At 43.9% G+C, this 19127-nt stretch overlaps 1 protein-coding gene across 1 annotated transcript in view; it reads left to right on the top strand.

Moving 5' to 3' along the window:
- The window catches only part of LOC124622399 (tumor necrosis factor alpha-induced protein 8-like protein), a 905915-nt gene that overhangs the window by 54491 nt on the left and 832297 nt on the right, over positions 1–19127 (top strand). The window lies entirely within an intron of this gene.

Here is a 19127-nt window from a genome sequence, read left to right as displayed (position 1 = left end):
CATCAAGAGTAGTGACTGGCGTATTGCGACGAGCCAGTTGCTCGGCCACCATTGACCAGACGTTTTCAGTTGGTGAGAGATCTGGAGAATGTGCTGGTCAGGGCAGCAGTCGAACATTTTCTGTATCCAGAAAGGCCCGTACAGGACATGCAACATGCAGTCGTGCATTATCCTGCTGAAATGTAGGGTTTGGCAGGGATCGAATGAAGGGTAGACCCACTGGTCGTAACACATCTGAAATGTAACGTCCACTGTTGAAAGTGCCGTCAATGCGAACAAGAGGTGACCGAGACGTGTAACAAATGGCACCCCATACCATCACGCCGGGTGATACGCCAGGATGGCGATGACGAATAGACCCTTCCGATGTGCATTCACCGCGGTGTCGCCAAATACGGATGCGTCCATCATGATGCTATAAACAGAACCTGGATTCATCCGAAAAAATGGCGTTTTGCCATTCGTGCACCCAGGTTCGTCGTTGAGTACACCATCGCAGACGCTCCTGTCTGTGATGTAGCGTCAAGGGTAACCCCAGCCATGGTCTCCGAGCTGATAGTCCATGCTGCTGCAGACGTCGTCGAACTGTTCGTGCAGATGGTTGTTGTCTTGCAGACGTCCTTATCTGTTGACTCAGGAATCGAGACGTGGTTGCACGATCCGTAACAGCCATGTGAATAAGATGCCTGTCATCTCGACTGCTAGTGATACGAGGCCGTTGGGATCCAGCACGGCGTTCCGTGTTACCCTCCTGAACCACCGATTCCATATTCTGGTAACAGTCATTGAATCTCGACCAACGCGAGCAGCAATGTCGCGATACGATAAACCGCAATCACGATAGGCTTTATCAGAGTCGGAAACGTGATGGTACGCATTTCTCCTCGTTACACGAGGCATCACAACAACGTTTCACTAGGCAACGCCGGTCAACTGCTGTTTGTGTATGAGAAATCGGTTGGAAACTTTCCTCATGTCAGCACGTTGTAGGTGTCGCCACCGGCGCCAACCTTGTGTGAATGCTCTGAAAAGCTAATCATTTGCATATCACAGCATCTTCTTCCTGTCGGTTAAATTTCGCGTCTGTAGCACATCTTCGTGGTGTAGCAATTTGAATGGCCAGTAGTGCATAAGGTAAAATATTTGACGTACCTTCCTAAAAATTGACACCAATATAAGGTCTGTAAATCATGTGAATAAATCTGTATGAATTTTCAGTTTTGTTAAGTCCTTTTAGAAACATACTACGTGTTTAAACAGTACAGTTTCAGCAGCTGTACACCGTTTTCTGTAACAACGTTTACAGCAGCCGGCAGATCCAGCGTGCCATAAAAGCGATGGCGCATAGGCCATGGCTGGCACTGAAAGAAGGGAAACCTGTCGGTACGTCATTTAGCCTTTAAGAGTCCCACGTAGAAGCAACGGATAGCAGTAATCGGGCGCCAGGTCGTGCGATTCGCCCGCAGACCGCTCTTATCAGAGCAACTTGCAGACCGCTCTTATGTGAGCGACTCGCAGATCGCAGCAGTGGATCGCTGATCGCGCGTATTTCCAGTGTAATCTGATGAATCGCATGCCATTAAGAGTGCAAGAGGAATTCCACTGTTCAACCAGAGGAGACAGCGGATAGCGGGAAAGAAGACGTTTAAGGCCTGAGTGGGGGGAAGGAAATGTCCGATGACATGACAGAACAAGAAGTTGGTGTCAATAAGGAAGACTTAAGGGGTCCTACATTAGAGTCAGACTTTAACAGAGCCTTGGAAGACTTTGTAAGGTGCCTCTTACGTGAGGAAGACATTTTTACCGGTTTTAATAAATTATTGTCTCTTATTGATATATTCATGATAGTTAGGAAGTGCTGTAGTCCGTAGCCGACCATGAGTCGAAGAGCATTTCCCACGCTGGCTGGCTAGGTGACGAAGCGACCATATGTCGCGCGTAGTGGGGTGGGGCTCGGCGCTGGACCATAGCAACAAGCGTCAGCCTGGGAAATATACATGACGGGAAGTACCGCCATCTTGGCGCCAAAGTCACCGATTTTGTTTATTTATATTTAATAATTAAAGTCATTTATGACAACATGAATACTAGGAGGAGCCTCAGGCATTTATCATAATTTTGCCTCGTTAAAATTCACACCCGTCCATTAACCAATGGTTCAAATGGCTCTGAGCACTATGGGACCTAACTGCTGAGGTCATCAGTCTCCTAGAACTTAGAACTACTGAAACCTAACAAACCTAAGGACGTCACACACAGCCATGCCCGAGGCAGGATTCGAACCTGCGACCGTAGCGGTCGCCCTGTTCCAGACTGTAGGGCTTAGAACCGCTCGGCCACTCCGGCCGGCCCCGTCCATTGACTAATGCATATCTTAGTAAGTACGAACGTGATCGGAAATCCACGAACTGTGACGAAACTAGTAAGAGATACGGACTGCGCGCCAAAGTCGGCAGTCGGCGTTAAGAGCTCTTCCTGTCTTGTTCGATGGTAGCCATGCTCTCGGTTACGAGTAGTTTGTGACATGAGTGTTTCATTATTGATCTAATAGGACTAAAAGTGATATTACCGCATTCTGAATGTTGATTTCGAGTAAATAGATACCCCAAAGTTGATTGACAGAAATTTCAGATAATTAGCTTCCACCGACAGAAACATCCAATGCGCCAAAGAAGAATCTGCACGGGACGACATTTACGAGAGCTGCACCGCGCACAGGTAGGTGGAAGTCCGACGACACGGCCCACCAAGGCGGATCAAGGAAGGTCCGACTTACACTCGCAAATTCCGGGTGGAAATGCTGACCAGCTATACTGTATGTCACATATACCACCCTCTACGGATTCGCGACTAAGCTGAGTAATAACAGTATCAGTTTAGAAGCGAGGGGATCCTGCAACTTGCAAACAAATAAGGTGGAAGGCATAGATAACATTCCTGCAGAATTTCAGAAATCAGTGGGAGAAGCGGCAACGAAACGACTATTCAAGTTAGTTATACACTGGCCAGTCACATTAATGTGAATACCTGTTAAAAGCCTGAACAGCAACCTTTTGCAGGGCGGACCGCTGCGAGATGTCCAGAAAGAGTCTGTCAAGTCCCGGAAAATACTGACGGGAATGAGGGGCCTTACTGACTCCAGTGTCATGGCCAACTGCACTGCATTTGTCGGTTGAGGAACCACCAGCCTGATCGAGGTCGTCCCACAGTTTCTTGAGTAGGTTTTAAACCAGGGGAGACTGGTGGTCAAGGGAGAATGGTAAACTAGCCTTGCTGCTCTTCGAGCCACGAATACGCACTACGAGCTATGTAGCAATTTGCACTGTCCTGCTGGTAGATGTCATTGTTCCGAGGAAAAACAAGCAGAATGAAGGAGTGGACATGGTCCTCCAGAATAGATAGATACACTAGTGGCCATTAAAATTACTAAGATGACGTGCTACAGACCGAAATTTAACCGACAAGAAGAAGATGCTGTGATATGCAAATGATTAGCTTTTCAGAGCGTTCACACAAGGTTGGCGCCGGTGGCGACACCTACAACGTGCTGACATGAGGAAAGTTTCCAACCGATTTCTCATACACAAACAGCAGTTGACAGGCGTTGCCCGGTGAAACGTTGTTGTGATGCCTAATGTAAGGAGGAGAAATGAGTACCATCGCGTTTCCGACTTTGATAAAGGTCGGATTGTAGCCTATCGCGATTGCGGTTTATCGTATCGCGACATTGGTGCTCGCGTTGGTCGAGATCCAATGACTGTTAGCAGAATATGGAATCGGTGGGTTGAGGATGGTAATACGGAACGCCGTGCTGGATCCCAACGGCCTCGTATCACTAGCAGTCGAGAAGACAGGCATCTTATCTGCATGGCTGTAACGGATCGTGCAGCCACGTCTCGATCCCTGAGTCAGATGGGGACTGTTGCAAGGGATCAACCATCTGCACGAACAGTTCGACGACGTTTGCAGCAGCATGGACTATCACCTCAGAGACCATGGCAGCGGTTACCGTTGACGCTGCATCACAGACAGGAGCGGCTGCGATAGTGTACTCAACGACGAACCTTGGTGCACGAATGGCAAAACGTCATTTTTTGGGATGAATCCAGGTTCTGTTTACAGCATCATGATGGTCGCATCCGTGTTTGGCGCCATCGCGCTGAACACACATTGGAAGCGTGTATTCCTCATTGCCATACTGGCGTATCATCCGGCGTGATGGTATGGGGTGCCATTGGTTACACGTCTCGGTCACCTCTTGTTCGCATTGACGGCACTTTGAACAGTGGTCGTTACATTTTACATGTGTTACGACCCGTGGCTCTACCCTTCATTCGATCTCTGCGAAACGCTACATTTGAGCAGGATAATGCACGACCGCATGTTGCAGGTCCTGTACGGGCCTTTCTGGATACAGAAAATGTTCGACTGCTGCCTTGGCCAGCACATTCTCCAGGTTTCTCACCAACTGGAAACGTCTGGTCAATGGTGGCCGAGGAACTGTCTCGTCGCAATACGCCAGTCACTACTCTTGATGAACTGTGGTATCGTGTTGAAGCTGCGTGGGCAGCTGTACCTGTACACGCCATCCAAGCTCTGACTCAGTGCCCAGGCGTATCAAGGCCATTATTACGGCCACAGGCGGTTGTTCTGGGTACTGATTTCTCGGGATCTGCGCACCCAAATTGCGTGAAAATGTAATCACACGTGAGTTCTAGTATAATATATTTGTCCAGTGAATACCCGTTTATCATCTGCATGTCTTCTTGGTGTAGTAATTTTAATGGCCAGTAGTGTATTTCTACTGGTTCCTTGTGCCATTCAGAATGACGAGATCGCCCAGGGAATGCCACGAAAAGGTTCGACTGGCTATAACCTCCCTCTTTGGGGTTGGCCCTTTCCTTTCTGAAGCTTCGCCCTGAACACGCCTGCGGTCATGTGTCCGACCGGGCATTAAACGTGATTAATCTGAAAGGGCCACCTGTCGGCACTCAGTGAAAGTCCAGTTGCTGTCCTGGCGTCCAAATTCCAGCCTTCGTCGCACATGAACAGCAGTCAGCATGGGTGCTGCGGAGGTCCACATGCAGCAACGTTCGCTGATCGGTGGTTGAGGAGACACTGTTGGTAGCCCTTTGGTACAGCGGAGTTATTAGTTGCTCAACAGTTGCACATCCATTCGTCCGTGCAAATCTCCACAGCCGTTATTCACCCCTGTCATCTATGGTCTATTGTCTATCACAGTTGCCTCAATGCTGGTTTTGTATCGTGCCTTTTTGCCATGCACAATATACAAGCTGCGACAATAAAGTAATGAGAGTGATGTGAAAAACAACTGTTGCTTACCGTTTTAGTCAAGTTTAGTGTTGTCTCCTTCAAAATAGTTCCCTTTTGATTGCACACACTTTTTCCAGCGCTTCTGCCATTGATGGTAACATTACTGGAACTCATCTTCTGTAACATCCTGCAAGTCACAGCTTTTTGGACACCCTGTGTGGTTTGAAAATGGTGTCCCTTGACCGCCGTTTTGACTCTTAGAAATAGAAAAAAGCTGCACGGAGCGATATCTGATGAATAAGGTGACTGTGGTAGTACTGAAATTTGTTTTGAGGTTAAAAATTTCTGTACTGAGAGAGCAGTATGGGATGGCGCATTATTGTGATGCAGAACCCAATTATCAGCAATGTTGACACGAAGAATTCTTTTACGAAGTCTTTCTAAAATTTCTTTGTAGTAATATTGGTTAACTGTTTGTCCAGGAGGCACCTACTCTTTCTGAACAATTCCCTTGGAATCTAAGAAGCGCACAAGCATGCATTTAAAAAAGATGGCTCTGAGCACTATAGGACTTAACATCTGAGGTCATCAGTCCCCTAGAACTTAGAACTACTTAAACCTAACTAACCTAAGGACATCACACACATCCATGCCCGAGGCAGGATTCGAACCTGCGACCGTAGCGATCGCGCCGGTCCATACTGACGCGCCTAGAACCGCTCGGCCACAACAGCCGGCACATGCATTTCAGTTTTGACTTTGATATGCGAGCTTTTTTTTGGTCTGGTTGATCCCTTTTAGCACCATTGTGAACTTTGGCGTTTTGTCTCTGGATCGTACCGAAAAAAACAATTTTCATTACCAGTGATAACACGACTCAACAATTCTGGATTGATTTCCGTTTGCTCTAGCAGTTTGGCTGCCACATTTTTCCGTGTTTCTCGCTGTTGTGGTGTGAGATTTTTGGGGACCATTTTTGCACAAATCTTTCTCATACCAAGATCTTCAGTTATTATTAGACGAACCGTTTCTCGATTGATGTTCAGTTCTTCTGCAATCATTTCCACGGATAATCTTTGATCACATCGTAGGAGTTCATGTACCCTGGCCAAGTTGACATTTGTCCCTGAGGTTGATGGTCGACCACTGCAGTCTTCATCTTCAGCATTCGTTCTGCCTTCACTAAACACTGTATGCCAACGAAAAACTTGAGCTCTTGACATAACCTCTTCTCCAAAAGCCTTCTGAAGCTTACCGTAAGTTGTCGTAGCGTTTTCACCCAATTTAACGCAAAAAGGAATGGCTTACCGTTGCGCAATATTATGCGGTTCCATTTCCGTGACGAGAGACACAAACATGTGTTAACTTATTACAGCGCAACTCATGACTGAGCAGTTGCATCGGATGTGCCTCTTGGACTAGAAGCAACTTATAGACCAAGGTCAAAGGTATTGTGTCTACGAAAGCCTGCAGGGTTACCACATCTTGCAAAGAAAATCAGTCTCGTTACTTTATTGTCGTACCTCGTACTTTAACCACAGTTCCGGAAATGCTTCCACCATTGGCCCGAAGCCAATAATCATGTCCTTTTGGACGTCACCTAAATCGTTCCATTTCCACATTACGGCAACGACTGCACTGTGTTTCGTGTCTTCCGACACACTTTATATACCCTCCACTACTAGTGATTCCATCTGCCGTCTGTAAGTGCTTATTGCAAGATGACGTCGAACATAGGCGGTGGTCACATTTGTGTGAGTGGACAATGTAGAATCTCTTACTCTGCAGACACACCATCCAATTTCTGAAAATACGAGGTACGCTCCAAAAGAAACGCACACTATTTTTTTTAAATCTATCTTTTATCTACATTTTTGAAAGTCTTACAGTGTGTAGATACATCCTTTAGGAACAATATTTTCATTTCTGTACATAATTTCCATCCCTCTCAACTGCCTTACGCCATCTTGGAACCAGCGCCTGTATACCTGCACGGTAAAATTCTGGGCCAACCTGTTGGAGCCACTGTTTGGCAGCGTGCACACGGGAGTCATCACGTTCAAACCTTGTTCCACGAAGAGAGTCATTCAGTTTCCCAAAGAGATGATAGTCACATGGAGCCAGGTCAGTACTGTAAGGCGGATGTTTCAGTGTTGTCCATCCGAGTTTTGTGATCGCTTCCATGCTTTTTTGACTGACATGTGGCCGTGCATTGTCGTGCAACAGCAAAATATCCTGCTTTTGCCGATGTGGCCGAACACGACTCAATCGAACTTGAGGTTTCTTCAGTGTCGTCACATATGCATTAGAATTTATGGCGGTTCCACTTGGCATGATGTCCACAAGCAAGAGTCCTTCGGAATCGAAAAACACCGTAGCCATAACTTTTCCAGCAGAAGGTGTTGTTCTGCAATTTTTTTTTCTTGGGTGAATTTGCATGATACAACTCCATTGATTGCCTCTTCGTCTCTGGTGAAAAGTGATGGAGCCATGTTTCATCACCTCTCACAATTCTTCCAAGAAATTCATCTCCACCATTCTCGTACTGTTCCAAAAGTTCGCTGCATACCGTTTTTCTTGTTTCTTTGTGAGCCACTGTCAACATCCTGGGAACCCACCTGGCACAAACTTTTTTTAACGCCAACACTTTTAGTATTCTGCAAACACTTCCTTCCCCTATCCCAACGTAGCGTGACAATTCGTTCACTGTGATGCGTCTGTCAGCAGTTACCAATTCGTTAACCCTCTGCACATTGTCTGGAGTGTGTGCAGTACGAGGCCTGCCGCTGCGAGGACAATCCTCAATATTGCCGTGCCTACTTTCATTCCATAACCTGCTTGCCCACCGACCAACTGTACTGCGATCGACAACAGCATCTCCATACACATTTTTTTCAACCTCTTATGGATGTTTCCCACCGTCTCGTTTTCACAGCACAGGAATTCTATGACACCACGTTGCTTCTGACGAACGTCAAGTGTAGAATCTTGAAGACATGCTGTGACGGCGCCAGTCACGGGAACAGGTTAAATTAAGTTTGAAAACAAGCGAAAAGAATGTATCTACACACTGTAAAACTTTCACGCATGCAGAATGAAAACCGAATTTTTACAAAAATAGTGTGCATTTCTTTTGGAGTGACCCTCGTAGCACCCACAAAAACCCGAAGATAGCAAGAGCACAGTCGGCTTTAGATCCTATTTATCCAAGTGACTGACAAGAATAATAGAGAAATGAAAAATATAACTGAAGATCTGGATCAGAAGAGGATTGGTTTTGTTGTATTAACTCTAAAGGCACCAGAGAGGCAATTCTGACATAGCGCAAGATAATTTAAGCAAGAGCTAAGAAAAACAAAGACACGTTCATAAGATTTATCGACCTAGAAGAAGCATTCGATAATCTAAAGTGGTGTAAAATGTTCGGAATTCTCAGAAAAATAAGAGTAAGCTACAGGGAAAGACGGATAACATACAATATGTATGGAAAACGAGAGAGTAAAATAAGAGTGGAAGACCACGAATAAACTGCTGAGATTAAAAAGAATATAGACAGGAATGTGTCTTTCGCATCTGCTGTTAAATCTATACATCGAAGAAGCAGTGACAGAAAGAAAAGAAAGGAATAGGAGTCAAATTCAGGGAGATAAGTAGTCAAGAATAAAATTCGCTGATGGCATTGCTATCCCCAGTGAAAGTGAGGAAGAGCTGCATAAACAGATGAACAGTCAAATGAACACAGAATATGGACTGAGAGTAAACCGAAGAAAGACGAAAGTAATGAGGAATAGCAGAAAGGTGACTAGCGAAAAACTTAAAATTGAAATTGGGGACCACCAAGTAGATGAAGTGAAGGAATTCTGCAACTTTAGAAGCAAAATAATACATCGCATGCGCAGCAAGAAAGACATAAAAAAACAGAATAACGTAAGTAAAGAAGGCATTCCTTGCTGACAGAAGTCTGCTAGTATCAAAGGTCGGCCTTAATCTGAGGGAAGATATTTTTGAGAATGTAGCTTTGGAGCTCAGATTTGTATAGGAGTGCATCATGGACAAGGGATGATGGAAAAAGAAGAGAATCCAACCATTTGAGAGTTGGTGCTATAGAAGGATGTTGACAATTATGTAGAATGATAAGAAATAAGGAGGTCATCCGCAGAATCGAAGATGTAAGGTACATGTGAAAAGTGTCAACGCTGTCGTTCACAGATGAGGCGTCGTTTCAGCGAGATCATATTCTAAATTTTCACAATCGGCACATATGGCCAGACGTCGTTCCTCACGTAGCTGTTGAAGCAAGTCATCAACAAAGATTTTCTGTCAGTTTTTGGGCCGGCATTGTTGGGAACTATTTGGTAGGGCCTCACCTTCTTCCACCCAGGGTCAACGGACAAAATTATCATAATTTCGTAGAGAATGTTCGACCAGATCTGTTAGCAGATTTGCCTATAGCTGTGCGACAAAATATCCTCATTTTAGTATTAACGCCCTTCGGCTGCTAAATAACAGATTCGGTGACACATGGAGAGGTAGAGATGGACCAACTGCCTGGCCTCCACGCTCTCCGGACCTAAACCCACTGGAGTTGTATTTGTGCGGGCATTTGGAAGCTCGTGTGTATGGAACTCCAGTACAAGATGTTTGGAGTCTCCGTGCCAGTGTTATGGAAGACTGCGAAACCATTCACAATACTCCAGGGCAACATCAATACATCCGAGATTCACTATGAGTTCGGGTTGATGCCTGTATCGATGCCCACGGAGGGCATATTGAACATCTCCTGTGAGAAACAGTTGGATGTGGTATGCTGGTGCATTCTGTTCATGTGTGTTTTCCACGGAGAAAATGAACTGTAACATGGAAACAAAGCGATTCCAGACACATGTTTGTATAACATAATTCCTTCTTCTACGTGTGAGGAATGTATCCTGCAGTTTGTGCCGTACACTTTTGTTACGTAAACTTTTTTTTGTTATGTAAACTTCATGTAGAATGACGTGGTTTGAGAGCCCTATGCCAGTAGTGTTAGTCCATTTTTGAACACTAGCACCGCTGCAGCTCCACATTCCTGATGCAGTCAAATAGTTTACAGCACATGAGAACTGGACGACAGATGACAAGTCACTATCACTTAACTATGGTGGGTTCTACTCATTGTATTGGAGTACCCAGCCTGGTAATGTGTCTCCTATATTTGTATGCTGTTACTCTGTCGGTTTTGCTAACATTGGATCGGAAGGACCTTGGGCCCCAATGGTTCTGGCGACTTCATAGCGGCGAGTGCTCAGTAAGAGTCTGTGTCAGTTAACGAATAGCTTACAGGACAGTCGCTTATGATGTTTAGTAACGTTTCTGTAGTTGTGTCTACTTGTGTACAGGTAGACCGTTAACTATATTCTACCTTCATATGGTTATAATAAGCTACTCTGACACCGACAGAAGTGCTACTTTAAAACAGGAGGGGGAGACAGGACATTGCTTTCCACAATCCCGTCAGCGGTACAGTCGGTCCGTCGTGCTCAGGTACTGTGTATACACACATCACATAACATATCATTAAATTGTCCCATTACGTCATTATGCTATGACATCATTAACTTATATACAGCACTCGTGGGTTTCACATACTAAGAGGGTCTCTTCAAAAGAAATGCACACTATTTTTGTAAAAATACAGTTTTCAAACTGCATGTGTGAAAGTATGACAGTGGATAGATACATCATTCCCGATTGTTTTCAAACTTAGTTCAACCTGTTCCCGTGAGTGGCGCCGTCACAGCATGTCTTCAAGATGGCTGTTACACTTGACGTTCGTCAGAAGCAACGTGCTGTCATAAAATTCCTGTGCTGTGAAAACTAGACGGTGGGAAACATCCACAAGAGGTTGAAAAAGGTGTATGGAGATGCTGTTGTCGATCGCAATACAGTTAGTCGGTGGGCGAGCAGGTTACGTGATGAAGGCGGACATGGAAATGTTGAGGATTGTCCTCGCAGCGGCAGGCCTCGTACTGCACACACTCCAAACAATGTGCAGAGAGTTAACGAATTGGTGACTGCTGACAGACGCATCACAGTGAACGAATTGTCACGTTACGATGGGATAGGGGAAGGAAGTGTTTGCAGGTTTGGACCAGGTGGCTTTCCAGGATGTTGACAGTGGCTCACAAAGAAACAAGAAAAACGGTATGCAGCGAACTTTTGGAACAGTACGAGAATGGTGGAGATGAATTTCTAGGAAGAATTGTGACAGGTGATGAAACATGGCTCCATCATTTTTCACCAGAGACGAAGAGGTAATCAATGGAGTGACATCATGCAAAGTCATCCAAGAAAAAAAATTCAAAACCATACCTTCTGCTGGAAAAGTTATGGCTACGGTGTTTTCGATTCCGAAGGACTCATGCTTGTGGACATCATGCCAAGTGGAACCGCCATAAATTCTAATGCATATGTGACGACACTGAAGAAACCTCAAGCTCGACTGAGTCGTGTTCGACCACATCGGCAAAAGCAGGATATTTTGCTGTTGCGCGACAATGCACGGCCACATGTCAGTCAAAAAGCCATGGAAGCGATCACAAAACTCGGATGGACAACACTGAAACACCCACCTTACAGTACTGACCTGGCTCCATGTGACTATCATCTCTTTGGGAAACTGAAAGACTCTCTTCGAGGCACAAGATTTGAATATGTTGACTCCCGTGTGCACGCTGCCAAACAGTGGCTCCAACAGGTTGGTCCAGAATTTTACCGTGCGGGTATACAGGCGCAGATTCCAAGATGGCGTAAGGAAGTTGAGGGGGATGGAAATGATGTGGGGAAATGAAAATATTGGTCCTAAAGGATGTATCTACACATTGTAAAACTTTCAAACATGTAGAATAAAAGATGGATTTTAAAAAACATAGTGTGCATTTCTTTTGGAGTGACTTTCGTATTATCACGAAACTACACTATCAGTCCATATTGACAGAACCAGCCTGCTTCGGAAGTTGTATAAAGTTTTTTCTAGGTGTAGCGCTAAGTTCGCTTGCAGGTGAGATCTCGAATATACAGCAACAACCAGAACTATGCTATACAATGAGAGAGTTGAAGTTGACAGTTTTGCGTGAGTGACCTCCAATTGTAGAGTAATATATTTTATGTGTCAGCTCACAAGCTCAGGAGCGGGCAACGTTATTGGTAACCACCCTATAGATTTTACAATGTATCCAGACACGTGACTATGGAAACTTTTTACGCCTTCCTTGGCTACAGAATATGGAATTGCCAGGTTGGAGACCAGTACAGAATGGATCGTGTTTGAGCCCTGTACAGGACTGTTTAGGTATGTACAAGATGACTTGTACCTTTCTTTCCACCTACTCTGTTATTAATTACATCTCTTCGGCGATTATTGGTGATTCCTCACCGCTATTGCTGCTGTAATCACATAATTTCATCTCTGTTTTCCATGTGTTACAAAGTCGATATTTTCATCTCTGCAAACCGACACTGTCATGCTGTCGCACTGGAGTGGGAGGTACCACACCTCGTAATATTTACAACCATTTTGTTTAAGCTTTGCTTATTGGAAGTCCTCTCACTCTTACCATGTCCGGTGGTATGTTTACAGAGCAGTCCAAGTACTTCTGCAGTTTAAGTGAATCATGGTAACAAAAGCACCTTCTTACTTTCTTCCCCAATAAGAGAATTGTTTGGTGTGTGTGTGTATGCTTGTGGTGGTGCCGTTGGTTATAGGTTTTTATTTTCATAAGCAATAGTTTTCAGAAATGCAACGGTACAGACTGAATGCACACTTTACTCATTTAGAGACTGGTAAAACGTGAAACTCTCAATTTTCACGTTGTTGACGTAGTTTTAGAATATTGTAAGCATTAATATAGTACAAATACAATCTGTAAAGCTTTTAGAGCGCCTTTTGATTGCAAACTACTGTTATTTACATAGTGTCCAATAAGCCTGTGTCAGTTGTAGCAACAGCAGTAATTTTCAATTAGTATCATCGATTAATATATTTTTTAGTGAATTACATGATGCATTATCTCCGTCCCTCCTAAAATGGTGCATGAAACAGTTTAAATGTGGGAATATGTACTTTGGGGGTGTGTTGTGACGTAGATCAAGATCCTGGTCAGGTTAGTTTTACGGTATCGAAATATTAGGACTAACTTCTAAAATGTCGACTAAAATTAGGTACTGAAACGTAACGTTGGGATTCATACTTAAGAATTTTAGGCGCTAATTTGGCGTACACGTGTATGTGGAAATTAACCCGCGTTTTCTTTTACATTGCAGGTGTATGTGTCATGACATTTCTTGATTTAACTCCTACAGCGCTTTTTTTTTCAAGTAATAATCTCAAGTAGCAATGTAAACATCTTATTTTTCGCACTGCCTACGTATTCTACAGACATTTTAGCATTTTTCAGCATCTTAGATGCTTGAAATAATTACTTTATGACTCTGTTGTGTATTACCACTACAGATCTGATTGTAAACTGCTGTTATTGTTCAAAGCATTCAGTAAGCTTTTTTCATTTGCAATAATAGCAATATATGTCAATAAATAGCATCGTTTATATTGCTTCTAATGAATAACATGATGCGTTATCTTTGATATTCTTAAAATGGTGCTTGAGAATAATCTAAATACAGAAATATTTAATTTGAGATGTGCTGTGACTTACATAAAGAGTAGGCATAATTAGTGACATTCAGTCCATTTGCTTGCTTAGTGCAATACTTTTAGCTAACACGTGTTTTTCTGCAGTTATAAGTCTGGTAAGGTTAGTTTTATGACATCGAATTATTTGGCGTTGAAATAAAGCAATGGGGTACATATTTTAGAATTTTTGGCACTAATGTCGCAAATATAGGTATACGTGGAAATTAACTCACGCTTTCTTTTACACTGCAGATGTATTTTTCCAATACTGTGACATCACATAAATTGATTCGAGTCTTACTGTCTTTTTTCATGTATTAACGTCAACAAACAATGTAAACATCGCTCTTTTTCACGCTGCCGAAGTTTTTTGCGGTCATTTTAGATCTTTTTCAACATCTTAGATGTGGGACATAATTAATTTACGACTCTGTTGCCTTTTTTGACTGTGTAGCAATTTATTGGTGGCAGTAAGATGTTGCAATACGAAGATCTGACATTGCTCGATTTTACATTGCAGCTATGTGCTGGTGGCAGTAGACGCTCGTTTCCCTCAGTGCAGCCGTCTGCTGGTGACAAGAGCAATCAGGATGCGAAACAGGACTTCCTTTTTTTTTTCACATTTCCGTGATTGGTGGGATAGTATTTAAGGTGAAACTTATTCTCAACACATGCGCATTCCTAATTCGTTATTTATACCATATACGCAAATGTTTTTAATTGTTTGTAGAGACAGATGTCTACTCATTCTAATAGTCCACGGCGAATGATTTATAGCTTTAAATAAAATTTACCAATGTGACAGGTGAGCCCGTCCTTAAACGAACTTTGGAAGGTAATACAAACTAGGTGGCAAATTTTTCGGCAATTAAGATGCTTTATCGCATTTGGTCGCTGAGCAGGGGTATGTGGGTCGTGGTCGCGGGTCACGGGGCGGGAATCGTGGGGTGAAGGGTGTTTCATTCTGGACAACATATGATACTGTGCATGCACATTTAAACTTTCACGCCATTGCCTGCAGCGTGGGGGCACTTAGTGTGTAGAATGCTTCTTGCAAATTACATGAGTGCAGGAGGAGGGGGGGGGGGAGGGGGAACTTGGAATATGGCAGGATGTCATGATTCCTGGACTGGCCTCGGAGCTAAGGAATTGCTGATGCTGCTGTCAGAAAAACATGACATGTGCAATCGCCTCAACTGTAGAATGACACCACAGTTAAGAATACGCTGATGCTAGGACATTATCCTCCAGAACTGTCCTTTCCACCCTACTGGGACTCATTTTGTAACAGATTTGCTCCAGAAAATGGTGAGTCTAAAAATACTTTTGTATGGAATACCTTAACTAATAACCTGTTCATTGATTTTATGTTATGTTGCTACAAGGAAGAGTTATTCTGAAAGAAAAGCAAGATTTCTTCCCTCAATCACAGTTTGTTGTATGACAACTAGAACTTAACTTCATGCTGGCATGCTGCTATCAATCCTCTCTCCCAGTGCTGAGCGATATACGTGTGGATGGTTGCCTCTCATACACACATACGCATCCCCGTCCCCTACCACGAGGGCTGCCCAGTAAGTGATGCGCCGCATTCTTTTTCTTCAACAATTCTTTATTTAACATAATGAGATTTACGTACATGAAAGAATGGTGTTCCATCACCACACCCTATTTTTCCACGTAATCTCCATCCCGTTCTACGGCCTTCCTCCAGCGCGAAACAAGGGCGTGTGTGCTCTGTTGGTACCAATCCTTGTTCCTTGTCCTTGTGGCGGAGCCTGTGCTTCACTGCGTGAGTCACCTCCTCGTCATCCTCAAAATGTCTTCCACGAATGGCATGCTTTTATGGCCCAAACAAGCGGAAGTCCGAGGGGGCTAGGTCAGGTATGTCAGGTGTGACAGCCGTGTATTGTCCCCCGACCGCTGCAAATCGTGGAGCTCCACCTAACAGCCTTCTGATGACCTCGCCCTCCGTGACCAGTAACAAACTGTACTTCTGTCGACAGCAGATGCTCCATAGACTTTGCACAAGCGTTTGTGAACAGTCCCCACAGTTTCTCTCTCTCTGTAATGAGAAATTCAATGTCGGCACTTTGCTCGTAACGTACATCGCCATTTTGAAACTGTCCTGCAGCTATGCTATTTGGGGAAAGTGACGGAAACTTGGCGCGCTCCCTCAAGAGGCTTCAACTAATATATATGTAACGTTTCGCATTCGTAGCATTAATTCCGGCTGAGAAAAAAAAAGTTGTGCATTACTTTCTGAGCAACCCTCGTACTGTGATAATTGGATATCATCATCCTTACGGTGGCTGCAGAAAGGGCATAACCTAATTGGGTTGGGGTCGCACACCTATACCTTCGTGCACAATATAATACCAAGTAACGGTCAACAGATCACGTGGTGTCTTTTCGTCAACCCTTTGAGAGCGGTATCTGTTAGCACAATCTAAGAACAACACAGAGGTAAACATTTAATCATAGTTCACCTCTGTCTGAGTTTGACCGCCTACAAACAACAGATGAGTGAGATTTACCACTTGACAACATACACTGGAGTCTGCCGTTGTGGAATCTGCCAAAGATCCTCTGTCCTTGATCGTTCGGTTAATGAGCTGAAACCGCTCTGTTGCTGTTACAGTTACATTTTTCTTATATGACAATCATTACCATTTGACAAGTATTCTTGAGTATGCAGTTGACTGTCGTGTGTAGATGATGCAAGTGGATTGGAGTGCCGCTGGCTTGCTCAGGAAAATTTTGTGCAGCACGTCTGTGATAAGAGCATTCAACTCGCATGTCAATGGTTTTATGATTTCTTCGGCTATTGCTCTTCCTTTGAATTTTCTCTAATTTACAGAAGACAGTATATTAGTGTAAAATATGTGTTTCCCAACGCCGGTCCAAATGAGAAGTCAGATGGGAGAGGAAGAAGGTGCTGTGCTGCTTCTGTGGTACTGGCTGGAGCCACGGGGTCCGTGAGCACAGCTCCTGCCGATCGATTCCGCTCTGCTCGCCTTATCACGTAAATCCTACAGAGCTCCGCACAAAAAGCGCCAAGAGATTGCAATGAAAGCGGCCTCTGGAAAATGAAGCCGTGAGCCGAGAAATATAATGTGGTCTCGTGTGGCTTGATCGTCAGGTACAGTAGTAGTGTGGAGCTTTTTAAAGCCAGCTTTCAGTTATAAGCCATTGTCACTTTGCAACGCTGTCGTGATCGTGTTACACGGTTGAAAATAGAAGAACTGCCAGTCTGAAAATTTATCTGTTGTTTTACGAGAATTCGGTCTGTATCCGCCCTAAACTTTGGCTTCAATGTATTTTTCAAATGAAAAGATCGAGATTGTTCTATAAGGTCATCCAGCTTTTACCAATATTCTCGAATATTAACCAATATTTTTGAATCTTTTAGAAGATTCTCATATGTTCTAGAACATAACTTGGAAAAGACACGTGTCGCATTATAAAGATCACCATAGAAACGGAAACGTTAACCATAAAAGAAAAAGACAAGCCAGTATTAATACCACGAATTCCATTCGTTTCATCTAACTTACCATTCAACTTTAAAAGGCCCTACAGTATAACTATGTCCGCAGCTCGTGGTCTAGGGGCTAGCGTTGCTGCCTCTGGGTCACGGGGTCCCGGGTTCGATCCCGGCCAGGTTGGGGATTTTCTCTGCCCAGGGACTGGGTGTTTGTGTTGTCCTCATCACTTCATCATCATTTGTGTGAGTGACTAGATTGGATTGTGAAAATAAAATGGAATGAGTTAAAATTGGGACCTTGTACGGGCGCTGATGACCGCGCAGTTGAGCGCCCCACAAACCAGTCATCATCATCGCAGCATGGCTATCAATAAAGCAGAAGGGCAGACGTTCCAGTGTTGCGAAGTGAGTGTGAAAGAATCAAGTTTCTCGCAAGAGCAAATACATATTGCGTTCGCGTGTTGGATTTCCACAAAAATTATTCCTCTTCGCACCGCCAGCAAAATGTCAAATGTAGTCTATAACAGTACCAGCTGAGAACCGGGCATTGCCCGGCTATGTATTTATTCCAGTCTACTATTAGTCCATCTCCTCCTTCGCCTTCTCTCTGTCCACCTCCAGCACTCTCTCTCTTTGTCCACCATCTCCAGACCCCATTATTTGTTCATCTCTTCCTCCTCCCTCTCTCTGTTAATCTCCTCCTCCCCCCTTCGTCCATCTGCTCGTTCCCCTTTGTCCATCTCATCATCTTCCTTCTCTCCGTCCATTTCCTTCTACCTTTTATTTTCCATCTCTTCCTCCTCGAATCTGTGACTATCTCCTCCCCCTCGCTGTATGTCCGTCTCCTCGTCCGCCTCTCTCACTCCACGTTATTATACTCACCCTAATAGGCGGCTGGTGGTTCTCACCTGTTTCCAGACTGTAACTTACATGTGTACTAAATTTGACTGAAATAGTTACAGGGGTTTACGTTGAGCTTTTTCCTTATGTCTTTGCCCGCATACGCCCATGTCAAGTGTATTTCACAAGTATCTAACGTATTTCACGCATATTTGTTCACATATTTCACCTGTACGTTCACAGAATTTTAGCCTACAATCTCGTTTTCACACAAGTTAATGTTTCGTATCGCCTAAACGATATGCTGTACAATTATATAATTTTGTAGCTTATCCAGTGGTATGTGTGCCTACTGTCTACGAAATGTGTTGTGAATAGAGTTACTACGAGTAGTAAAGAAGGTATAAATTAGAAAGTCGTGTATGATGTGGCAGTTTCTTACGCATCTCAGTCTTTATGGCGTCATTATCTCGTGAACTATGTGTCGTACAACGATATACTTTTCTAGGTGCATTCAGCTGCGTACGCGGATACGTCCGCGAAGTGTGATGCAAGTAGGTTTAGCACCAACGGAGTAATAAAATAAAAACTGGTGCTTAATGCGGTAGTTTTTGACACATCGCAGTGTTTATGACCTCATATCTCCTGAAGTAAGTGCCGTACAATAATGTAATTTTTCTGGTGCATTCAGTGGTGTATATGAATATTGATGGCAAAATGTGTCATGAGTACAACAGGTAGTAAAAATGTAATAAATTAAAACGCCATGTTTCGAGTGGCAGCGAAAATGTAATAAGCGATAAACGTTTTTCCTTTCCTCATTTTGTGGAGGTAATCAGTGGGAAAATGTTCCTT

Source organism: Schistocerca americana, chromosome 7 (assembly GCF_021461395.2).
Source record: "Schistocerca americana isolate TAMUIC-IGC-003095 chromosome 7, iqSchAmer2.1, whole genome shotgun sequence".
NCBI classification, from domain to species: domain Eukaryota; kingdom Metazoa; phylum Arthropoda; class Insecta; order Orthoptera; family Acrididae; genus Schistocerca; species Schistocerca americana.
Note: the sequence above shows the minus strand (reverse complement) of the source record. Positions and strands in the feature narration are given on the sequence as shown.